The sequence below is a fragment of the Lissotriton helveticus genome, chromosome 3_1 (assembly GCF_964261635.1).
Source record: "Lissotriton helveticus chromosome 3_1, aLisHel1.1, whole genome shotgun sequence".
NCBI lineage: Eukaryota > Metazoa > Chordata > Amphibia > Caudata > Salamandridae > Lissotriton > Lissotriton helveticus.
Genome location: NC_136061.1, coordinates 548,356,084 through 548,368,745, shown reverse-complemented (window position 1 = coordinate 548,368,745; position 12,662 = coordinate 548,356,084). Strand labels below are relative to the sequence as shown.

Here is a 12,662-nt window from a genome sequence, read left to right as displayed (position 1 = left end):
TCTGTTTCTTTTGTTTCTTCCCCAGTTCGATTAGTGACATTCAAAACAAAAAAATCTGTTGTGCCCAACCTTTATGGCACTCAAGAAGTGCTGCGCACTGCAGCCTTTTTCTGTGGTTCTGTGTCTCAAACAGCTTTATGCCAGTACCACCTCCAACCTCAGTTCACTCTCCCCTACTTAAACTGTTCCCACACAGCCTGATCCCATCTCCAACAGCTGCAGCCTAAGTCTGCTCTCCCCTCCGATACCAGCCCCTGCAGAGCGCTACTGCTATGTAGGCCAACAGTGCCAGATTTTGGTCTACATCATTGCTTCAGAAGCAGAAAAAACAGCATGTCTGGCCAAAGGTGACCCCTCCCTCCCCACCTTTCTTCACATTAGCTGTTATGAAGGCTAATAGAGCTTAATACCGGGCCAAGAAGTGACTCTTGAGCTGTAATTTCTTCCCCCACTTGCACCTCATCCTTGGCCTGCAGTACTATTTAACTCTCACACCAGCTCACATCCTCAGTTGCATTCTTTCATCCTTGGCATGTTGTGCTGCTCCCCCTTCTGCTGCCTTTGGCTGCTTTCATCACTCCCTGTTGGCTGATCCCCCACAACCTAAGACTGATCCTGCTTCCCAAACCAGCCCCCACAGCCTGAGCGGAATCCAGTTTCCCGTACCAACCCACAGTCGTAGTACATTCTCCCCTCGTGCACTGGACCTGTAATTATGGATGGAACTGAATAGTCCTCTCATACTGCAGAAAGATCAGGTATTCTATAGGTGCATTGGTAGGAATGTATGCATGTTCACAAGTGTTGGGTAGTTTAATGTGTGCAGTATTAAAAGTGTGGTGTTTAAGTGCTACTTGGCAGTGAGTGGTGTAAGAGCAGGGTGAGCAGTGTGACTGTGGGGTGAAAGGAATGCCTGTTCAAGTGCATTGTGAAAGGTGTGAATGGTCTGCCCATGTGAGAACTTGGTACCCTTCTGAGTTGATCCGGAGAGTAAAAGGGGAGCCATGCAAGGACAGGATGACTAGGGAACCTGTGTGAGCTGTGTGAATGCAGGAGGATCTATCCCCAGATACTCGTTAGTAACTCACCATGTCTTTGACAATTGACAAGTGAGGATTCAGGTGTAATTTGAACTATAATTATCGAAGGTCATCCTGCACCAAAAGTTCATACTTTTGGACATGCGGAAAGTTTCTTTTATCGAGATGGAAGAGCCATTGCAGGCCAGAGCCAGATGCTGAGCTCTGACTCTGGAAAGACGTCACGTGGCCTCTGCTACCCACCCACTCCATTATGTCAGTTACCAAGCTCCTTCCCATTCATCTAATTACTAAATTGTGCACTGTGAAACTAAGAAACCTGGTTTATATGCTAGAGAAAATTTGTTTTACCCTATGCTGTTACCTTATTACACTTTGCCTCCATATCTTGTACCATCTCTTTTTAAGAGTACCTTAAAAAAAACTCAATTTAGGATGTGATCTCTACAAAAAGTTCACTTTTATCTTTGAATAGAGTTTAATGTTACTCAAATTTTATTAAAATCTAAGTGGGCTTCACGTGGCAACTGACTTGCTTCTTGGTTCACTAATAACCAGAACCACTGGAATTATGAGGCAAAGGAGGATCAAATTATGCAGCAATTTTGAATAAATTCTGTGGCAAGAAATTGCAGATTATGCTGCTTAATGCGGTTCATTTTGTGATACTATTACTTCCTTATTTTGTCATTTTTACACATGGTAACACTGTCTCTGAAAAGATTTCACCTTAGTAGTACCAATTTAACACCTAAATACAGCAATACGCAACTAAAATGTGACCACACAATGTTTGTGAGGGGCATTCCATAGTGCAGGAACACGCATCGCCATGTTTTAGTAATTTTTGATCGCTTTATGCTAGAAAAAAATCTAGAGACTATGTAGCAGACAAAGGATTATGTAGCAAATGTGGAAAATCCATTTGTCGAAAAACTCTGTGGCCCCAGAATTGTATAATTCCAGTAACCCTTCTAATAGCATAGTCATCGCAAGCATGAATGTTTCTAAGTTTATGTTTAGAAACTGTGGTTTCTGATAAATGTCACAGTCCATGCCAAAATTCATACTTGTGTACTGAAGTGAAACGCATCGAAGTTAAAGAAATGTGCTTTTTGAAATTTGAGTCTTTAGCACATTTTAAATGACAAATTGTATACCATGCAAAGGGCTCAGTTCCTGCTTGAATCCAAACCTCGCTCTGGCTCACCACTACGTATTCATGTGCTGCTTGCCTACCTTTGTATTGTTAATGACATTCTTTCTCCAACTCTGGTTGCAACAAACCATAACAAGAACGTGGAAAGCAGGGGTGCATAAGCAACTAAAACACACAAAGACTCTTGGACTGAAAAATGGTAATTTGAAGACCTGCAAAATACTTTGGAGGAGGCCGAGACATCAGCCCCTGCTAGGCCCCAGCCCAGGACAGTTCAAGGACTGCCGGTGCACTCCACAGCCCGGGCTATGGCAGACGACTGGGGTGGCGTGAGGATGCGGGGGGCTAACCCTTTCTGCCGAATAGGCTTCATGTGCCTGCCTGCTAGCCAGTTCTAAGTTTTATGTTTTTATTCGTTTCTTTTCCTACCCTTCATAAAGGACCAAATGCTGTTCCACATGCACAGTGGACAAGGATTACATTTTGGGTCGACGTGGGCGAAGCAGTAAATTAACAGGGAGAGCAAAGCAAGAGCCGGGCTAAGAATCTGACCAAGCTCTGGAAATTCTTGCCATGTAATCATGCAACAAACCACATATAATATGATAAAACCTCTTCAAAATTAAAAAAGCACTTTTCGATCACATGCAGTGGCTTTGACAAAAATAAGTCAAATTATCGGTGTGTTTAGAGGTAATGAAGGAAAAGGATATTGGTGGAATAAAATATTTGCCCAAGATCACACAGTTTGGCTAAGTGGGTAAGGTCAGATTTTGTAGTTTGACTGTACACATCTCATTCACTAAATGAGTATCTATTTGTCACTATTTTTTTTACCTCAAAAGGTAATGTTTTTTTTTAAAACTTAGTGCACAAGGGTAAAGCAGGAGTGGCAAGCAGAAGCCACATGAAAGCTTTGTTAATTATGGACTTGAGGTTCCAAGAGGACGACGAGCTGAGCCAGAGTCTGACATCTGGCTCAATGCTGGCTTGAGCGTTAAAAGTGCCTCGCCCACCTTTTTATTTATTTAATTATTTTTAAATTTGTGAAATCACATGGGTATATGGAGTGCACATATTCAGGTACATGATAGGACATTGTGTATCAACAATACACTCAACAGACCCCGAACCCTCCCACTGTCCGGGTGCCAACTATCTGCACCCTATCCAAAAAGAACTGGGAAAAATTGTACCCCTCAGCAACACTGCAGATTTTCAACATTTAGGAATGAGTAGAAAATCATGATTTTAATAAAGGTGCGAAGGCTAATATTATACACTACCTTTTATTACCACTCTGGCAGCAGCAACAAATAAAAAGAATCAGAACACATAAGAACTTCTAGAATTCTGAACATGCATATCCACTTAGAACCTGCAGCCATCTTCCTCTTTTGGGTGCTGCAAACCTCAGATAATTAAAACCAAAGTCTCTTCTCGAACATATCCAAATCTTCTTTCTTTCCAGGACAACAACTTTTCAGAACTCCAACTCCAAAGAAATAATTCTTCTTTATCCTGAATAAGTTAAATAAATTAAATCATTAAATACTGGGCAGGAAAAAACAGAGGGATAATATAAGCCTCCGCACCTTTATTAAAATCATGATTTTCTACTCATTCCTAAATGTTGAAAATCTGCATTTTCCATCAAGGCCCTGAGGCCTATATTATGCATGTTCAAAGTTCACCAACAACACTTGTCAAAACATTCTCCACTGGTTTAAAATTAAATCTCTTAAATGTTGACTCACAACTCCAATCAGCAGCCTTCATAATTTCACTTAAACTAAAACCTTTCATACAAGCCTTGCTAGCCATAGCTCCCCTCACACATTGTGCTCCAAAAACACTAGTATCTATCCCAACCTTCAACAACACTTCTCTCACCCATCTAGCCAAGGTAGCAGAAGAAACTGTCTTATAAGGCTTCCTCAAAGAAATCAACAGTTGAGAACATCCACTTGGTCTCAACCCAAGGGTTCTTTTTTCATATTCCTTCAAACAATGTACAACGCACACATTTTTATTCTCCTCAAATTGAGGATAAAAGATAGTCCTGGACATAGTCTTAGGTCTTTTGCTTAAATCAAAACAAACACCTTCCAGTTGAAAAAACCTAGAATCCACCTCCAAAGCCCTAATATCAGATACCCTTCTACAAGAAACCAAACACAGCAGCATGGCTAGTTTCCATGATAAATACTTTATACTCAAAGACACATTCTCACCCCAACTATCTAACACTCTCAAAACTAAAGAAACATCCCAAAGAACACCATACTTTGCCTTTGGAGGAATAATCAATCTTACATTTTTAACCATACAATGTTGTCCAATTGGAAGGCCTTCCACTAAATCATGCCCTGCAGAGATAGCCGACCTACTAACATTCACTGAATTTTAAGCTAAACCTTTTGCATACAACTCAGACAAAAAATTCACCACATCTACCACAGGAGCTGATATGGGATCCAAATCCCTCTCAAAACACCAACCAGACCATCTTCTCTGTGGTATTGAAGAAATAGAGAGATGACGCGCTGACAGGCCAGGAAGTGTAATGCGTTGACAGGCTTCCAAGGTTGTGCTCGTGCTTAAAGCTTGTTTATATTGAAAGGGAGCATGCGAAGGCAGACGCTGCTCATGAGTAATCAAAGACTGGGCTCGTGTTAAAGACGTCGACAATACATCAGAGATGACAGGTAATGTAGAGCTGTTAGGCTGTTCGCGCACAAAGTTTGTTTACATTTGATTAAGAGACAGTGGAGCCATGGCAGATATTCGCGCTTAAACGCGCTGATTGCAGAGGCTAAGGCCAAACAGTGAAGAAAGAATTCACAGTCATTTAGCTCCAAATAGGTGCCTGACGTACGGCTGCTCGCGCTTGGCTAAAGCTATTAATTAAGCTGCTTCACACTTGACTGTTAAGTTGCTTAAGAGGCATAACAATCTCAACTGGATATTATCTACTACTTTTCAACTAGAGCGGCAGTTGGTTTCAAGTGCTGCTATCTGAGGATTGGTGAGACTTTTCAATATTCTTTTCTACACTTTATCTGTGTTATGATGACACCTGCGGCAGTTAATTAATTTTAAGTGCCTTGATTGCACCTGCGGCTGTTTATTCTAAATTGAAGTTTGCTGTTTCATCTTGATCGCACTTTGGAGCTTTAATTCCTTCAACTGGAGCAAGCAAGCAAAATGAAAGTGTGACTTCATCTACTTTTAATAAGTATAGCGGCTGTCTGTGTTTAATTTCATTTTAAAGGCTGCTGACAAGTGTGTTGAAGCAAGCAAAGTGAAGTGGCTTCATTTTCTTTTATCGATGAAACTGATTGTCTTCGTACACTGTGTCTATTTTCATTTTAAAAGGCGACCGTCACAGTATTGAAGCAAGTGGCAAAGAGGCTTCATGTATTTTTATCGAAGGAGCTGACTGTTCTCATTTTAAAAGGCTACGAAAAGTGATGTATTATTAAGGTCAAGTGTAGCAGCTGTTATAATTAGACATCACTCGTGGATCAAGCGCGTGCACTGTTTGAATTGTCTGCTTCACACAATGAAAGAAGAAGAGTTAAGTGCCTACCTTCTGGGTCTTCTCTGCCTTGGCTGTGTGTAACGGTTTTATCTTCCCCAAGATCCACTCCTTCGGATGTCCTCAGGCATTTGATGACGTTTCAGAATGCCCTCGGGGTATTGGTGATTCCAACACTCCACGTCAGGGCGTACTACTGAGTCAGAACGTCACGAAGTTTCAGGAAGCTCCGTCTTCTTCTCTTCGCTTCACTCTGTTTCCTAGCAACTGTTGAGCGCTCCACGTCAGAGCGTACCTCTCTGTCAGAGCTTCAGAAGTTAGAGCGTCCTTCTTCCTTGTATGTTACTCTCCTTTCAGTATCCTCGATCTTCAAGATTTCTGGCTAATTAATCCTCTATCTCTCAGCCTCGGGGTAAGGAGAGTACATTTAGTATTGTTTTTACCTCTTCCTCGACTGTGACTGTGACTTACTCTTTTGTTTAAAGAGGAGGCTTTGACTGTTATTTCAGCTGCAGTATGTGAAGAGAAGAGTTTGACGTTTATTTTAACAGCGGTGGTCAAAGTCCCTGAAGAGGAAGCTTTGAATTTTATTTCAACAGCAGTACAGTGGTGCATAAAGACTCTGTTGTCTTATAACACACACATTTAGTATAACACTCCATTTATTTTAACAGTGGTACTCAAAGTCTCTGAAGGGGAAGCTTTGAATTTTATTTCAGCAGCACTCATTTTATATAACGCTCCTGCGCTTCATATTTCTCCTGTTTTATTTCTTTTCAGGCTGCAGGACTCTGCTGTTTTGTTGTATCATCTTGGCTTTTGTAGTGTTTAAAGTCTCTGTTGTTTTTCAGCACACTGATTTTATATAGCGCTCCAGTGCTCCACATTTCACCTGTTTCATTCCTTTTCAGGCTGCCAAAATCTGCAAAATTCATCATTTTCATTTTGGTTTTGTGATTTTGTTTTTGTTAAAGCATGCAAAACGTTACAGCTGCCCCTTTTTTCCTTTCATCCACTGGAGAACCTCCCATTAAGTGGAAAAAATGGAAAAAGGTTTTTGAAAGGTATGCTAAGGTATGTGGAGTCAGTCTAAGTGCTGAACGCCCTTCTACTCCATTGTTTAGGTTCTGAAGGGCAAGATGTTTTTGATCACCTCCCGGAGCTTTCTGCGGCAGAAGAAGCAAATCTTAATGAATTTGAGGTTGCTTTGAAAAAATTAGACTTACATTACTTGCCAAAGGTTAGCACTATTTTAGAGAGGTATCATTTTGCCAAAAGACTGCAAAGCGAGGAAGAATCTATTGAAGGTTATGTAACTCAATTAAGGAAGTTGGCAAGTTCTTGTAAGTTTGACAATGCTCTTGAGGAGAGAATCAGGGACCAGTTTATGGTTGGTTGCAATATTGAAAAGGTCAGGGAAGAGCTCTGGATGAAGGATGAGCCTTCTCTAGACGAGGTACTACAGGTCGCAAAAAGAATTGAGCATTCTCTTAAATGTGTTGACACTTTAAAAAAGGATAAACAAAGCTCAGTTCAAGCGGTCAGGCAGGATGCAAAGAGTTTTACAAAAGACTCTGTTCCTCTTACTGTTAAAAAAAAAAACTTTTGTCCCTAAGTGTTTTAGGTGCGATAAGATGGGTCACTATGCTAATGACAAGAAGTGTCCAGCTTTGAATTCAACTTGCTCAAAATGCAAGAAGAAGGGTCATTTCTCTACCCTGTGTAAAAGTAAACCTCAGAGTCATTTGGTGAAGTCTGTTGATGAGGAATCAATAGAGGAAGATTTTGTATGTGGGCAGGTTGTAGTACAAGTAACCTCTACTCCTGATAATTCCTCATCTCCTATAGATACGATTTTCATTGAAGGTGAACCTACGGAGGTCTTGTTTGACTCAGGGGCTAAGATTACCATTGTGTCCAAAAAGTTCTACCTAGGTAGTCTTTCCTCTAAGGTTCAACTATCCAAGCCTGATATTCGTCCTTTGGGGTATAGTGGAGAGGTGATTCCTTTGCTTGGGTTATTCACAGGCCTAATTGTGTATAAGGACCGTTTTGCCAAAGGCAAAATCTATGTCTCACATAAAGGAGACAGCATCATTAGTTGGTTCCATCAGGGGGATCTCAACATCATGTTGGATCCTACTTCCCCTAACCCCATTATTCTTAAGGAGATGGTTAATGAGGTTTCTGTTGCTTCTGACTCTATTCTTGTACAGCACATTAAAAGGAAGTTTCCAAGGGCCTTTAGAGAAGTGTTGGGTTGTCTCAAAGACTTTAAGTTGGAAATTCCTGTACGTGAAAATTCTCAACCTTACACTTGTAAAGCTAGGGGCGTTCCTTTGGCATTGAGAGAAGAGATGATCAGTGAACTTGAAAAATTAAAGAAGGGTGGTATAATTGAGGAAGTCACTGGTACTGATTGGCTTGCTCCTGTGGTCGCAGCACGCAAACCCAATGGGTCCCTACGCTTATGCATTGATTTAAGGCAACTTAATAAGTGTGTTATTGTGGACCATTATCCCTTGCCTAATATAGCTGATTTAATGATATTACTTGATGGTGCTAAGGTTTTCAGTACCCTCGATCTCGCATCTGCTTACCATCAGATCGAGCTTGAGGAGGCGTCCAGGAACTATACGTCCTTTGTTACACCTTTTGGGACGTATAGATTTGTCAGGATGCCTTTTGGGCTTGTTTCTGCGGCTGCAACCTTTCAGCGTGTTATGGAAAGGGTGCCGAAGGGGTGCCGGGGGGTTTGTGTGTATCAAGACGACATTTTAGTCTTTGCAAAGAATGATGAGGAACATATGTGTTTTCTTGACAAGGTTTTAGACTCCTTACAAGAAGCAAACCTCACTGTTAAGCTTGAGAAATGTCATTTTGGCCTGTCTTCAATCCACTATCTAGGTCACACTATTTCTAAGAATGGCATTGCTCCCAAAGCTGATTTGGTTGATACCATTACACGCATGCCACCTCCCTCTTCCAGAGAGGAACTCATGAAATTCTTTGGAATGATTGAGTACTATAATAAGTTTGTGAAGGGGTTCGCTGATCACTGTGCACATTTGAGAGGTCTTCTGAAGAAGGGTTCTGAGTTTTTGTGGAATGATGATTGCATGATGGAATTTGATTCTCTTAAGAGAAAGCTTGAGTCTGCGCCCAACTTGAAAAGTTTTAATCCTGGTCGTTTGTCTGTTGTCACCACCGATGCCAGCGTGAAAGGTCTTGGTGCTGTTCTTCAGCAGGATGTAGATGGGGTACTAGAAACAATATTGTTTGCTTCACGTGGTCTTAAAGATCCTGAGACACGTTATTCGGTGATTGAACGTGAGGCCTTGGCGGTTTTCTGGGCGATTAGGAAATGTAAAAAATTTCTTTGGGGCACCAGGTTTGTGATTAAAACTGATCACAAACCGTTGTGTGAGGTATTCACAAAGAAAGGACTTGATTTTATTTCCAGCAGAATAACTAAATGGGTCATTGCTTTGCAAGAGTACGAGTTTGAAATATTGTACATTCCTGGTGTTGACAACTGTGTTGCTGACACTCTTTCAAGACTGGTGGATGTTTCACATGAGGTTGATGATGTTGAGGATGGTGAAATGGATAATTTTATGGTTTGTCCAGTCTCTGTAGTAGGTGTTGAGGAGTCGGTATGGAGGCTTAAACTAGACTCTGATCCTGTTTTGAGTGAGCTTTCTGCTCTTGTGCGTGATGGTTGGCATTCTAAGAAACAAGCCTCTGTGGAATGTGCTAAGTTCTGGGGTGTCAAGGATGAATTAGCCATTTGTAATGACTTGCTGGTCCGGGGGACTAAACTCATACCTCCTTCTGAACTGCGTGGGAATATCATTGATCTTGCTCATGAATCCCACTCCGGTATGTCAAAAACCAAGGAACGTATTCGTTCCTCATACTGGTGGCCTGGGTTGGACTTGCATGTAGAGAGAATAATCAGGGATTGTGGCATTTGCAGTCTGAGTGATAAGTCTAAGATGGTAAGAGTTCAACCTATGTGCATTAGGGATCTTCCTTCTGGTCCTTGGACCGATATTTCTTTTGACATTTTAGGTCCGGTTTATTCTGATGGGCAGCAGATTTTCATTCTGGTTTTACTAGACTTGTTTTCAAGGTGGCCTGAAATACATTTCACTTCATGTATAGAGTCTCGCTCTGTCATAAAATTTCTTGAAGTGGTGTTTGCAAGGGAGGGTCTTCCACAATCTATACTTACCGACAATGGTGTGCAATTGGTCTCTAGAGAGATGGAGACATTCCTAAAGGAAAGAGGTATCTTGCATAAAAAATGCTCGCTGTATCACCCTGAAACCAATGGAATGGTGGAAAGATTTAATAAGGTGTTAAAAGAGACCATTTCGTGGGCTAAGGGTGCGGGTTTAAATTGGAAGGAGCAAGTTCTGAAAAAAGTTGAGTGTTATAGATTTACTCCCCATTCCTCGACTGGGAAGTCCCCTTTTGTTCTTTTTAAAGGTAGGCTGCCTTGTACGTTTTTAGAGCCAACTTGGGTTAGAGACTTAAGCAAAAGCTTTGTTGGTTCTGACATTGATGCTGATTCCCCTCATAAGCTAGACTTGAGTTGGCGAGAGTAGGAGGAGAAAAAATGTTTGGAGAGGAAGGTACAGTTTGATTCCAGACATTCTGTTAAGAACACTCCTGTGAAGGTTGGGGATTTGGTGGTGGTGAGGCTTCCTGGTGCTAAGGTGAAATATTCTTCGCCCATCAAGGTCATTAAGGTTTTTGAGAATGCGGTCAAGACCTTGGATCACAGAATCTGGAACTTGAATAGGGTTTGTGTTTTTTCTGGTCTGTGTGATTTTCAGAAGTCTGTGACCAAGGATCCTGTTGGGAAGGGGAGCTCTTCTCATGGTCTGGAGGGAGGTTCTTCTCTACGTTCTTCTACTAGAATTGTTAAGAAACCTTCGCATTTGAAGGATTACATTTTGTGATTTTGTTTTACTAGAATTGTTAAGAAACCTTCGCATTTGAAGGATTACATTTTGTGATTTTGTTTTTCTGCTTTTATATTTTAACCTTGTTTTTTGCTTTTATGGGGGGAAGGTGTGTGGTATTCTGCATTTATTCTACTGCTGGTTATGTCTCTTTCTGTGACATCAATGTGTGACATCACAGCTTGTGGGTTGGAATGTATCTTTTGAAACCTCTGGCAGTTTATCCTATTCAGGCTGAGGTCTGGATGTGCTTCTTTATGTCTTGGATTAAACCTTGGATTTAACTATCTATATCTGAGTCCTGCGTGTTCCTTCAACTAAAACCAGGATCTTACATTCTCCATGTTGATCTATTCATTTTTGTTGTTCCTTTCGACCATGAACTTGTGATAAGAGACTCAGCTTCCTCCGATAATCCATGCATCTGCCAAATTCTTCTGAAATCACCCACGCCACCAGTCTCAACTGTCCTGTTAATACTAAATCTTAAACATTCCCTTGAGGATCCAGAATAATCTCTCTCAAATTCGGTAATAACACCGGGTCCTCTATCAACAGCTCCATCATGTCTGGAAACCACACTTGGGACTTCCAAAATGGAGTTATCATCACAACCTCTGCCTTCTCCCTCCTGCCCTTCATCAATGCTCTCTAAATTAAAGAGAATGGGGGAAAGCATAATTCCTTCCTGCACTTCAATTCTGTAGAAAAGCATCAATTCCCCCTTGCCTCCGGATCCAGCCTCCAACTGTAAAAGTTCCTTATCTGACAATTCAACCTGTCCGCAAACAAATCCACTTGAAATGGACCCCATCTAATTTCCAAGCTTCTGAATACCTCCCTGTTTAACTTCCAATTGCTCACATCCTTCAGATATCTTGAAAGCCAGTTCGCTTCTACATTGATCAGTCCCGGTATATACTGACCTTGGACCACAATCTCCTTCTCCAAGCAAAAATTCCAAAAATCCTTTGCCAGCTTTGCTAGCCCCTTTGACCAAGGACCTCCTAGTTTGTTTACATATCTCACTGCAGACAGATTGTGCATCTTCAAAAGCACACAACACTTTATCTGATCCTTCATGAAACTCTTCACTGCAAAAGACCCTGCCAGCAGTTCCAGACAATTTATATGCATTTGCGTCTCCTCCTTGGACCATTTCCCTCCAGTTGACACCATTCCGCACCTTGCACCCCAACCTTGAAGACTCGCATCCGACTCTATCTCTATCCCTGGCACCTCTCCAAAAATTGCTCTTCCGTTCCATGCATCCAAATTCATTATCCACCAATTCAATTCCTCCCTCGAATCCTGATTCAAACACAACCTCTGAGAATATTTCGCTCCTTTCCTCAAATGACCACCCTTCAACCTCTGTAATGCTCTGTAATGAAGAGGAGCCGGAAAAATCGCCTGAATCGATGCATACAACAGACCCAACAACCGAGCTAACTGTCTCAATGTGATCCATTCTGAAACCATAGCCCTTTTCACCTCCTTCTTGATTGTCTTCTTTTTCAACATTGGCAATTTCAATACACAATCCAATGTCTGAATCTGAAAACCTAAACACTGAGGGCCCGATGTAGGTAAATCTTTTTTACCACTTCTTAAATACCGATTCATACCGAATCAGTATTTAAGAAGTGGTAAAAAAGAGGAGGGGAGATGTAGGTATTTCAGATTCGGTAAATACCGAATCGTTAAGATTCGGTATTTACCGATTCTGTAAATACCGAATCGGTAATGCCCATTGATTCCTATGGGCATTGAAGCCCATAGGAATCAATGGGCATTACCGAATCGGTATTTACAGATTCGGTAAATACCGATTTCAGCAAGGGTGCAGGGGGTGTCACTTTGACACCCTCTAGCACCCCCAATACAGGCATGTGTGCCATGTGGCACACAGACATGCCCTAAGGCATGTCTGTGTGTCACATGGCACA

General features: G+C 41.5%; 1 protein-coding gene across 10 annotated transcripts in view; it reads left to right on the top strand.

Moving 5' to 3' along the window:
• BOLL (boule RNA binding protein) overlaps positions 1-12,662 on the top strand; it is a 1,385,263-nt gene that overhangs the window by 81,341 nt on the left and 1,291,260 nt on the right. The window lies entirely within an intron of this gene.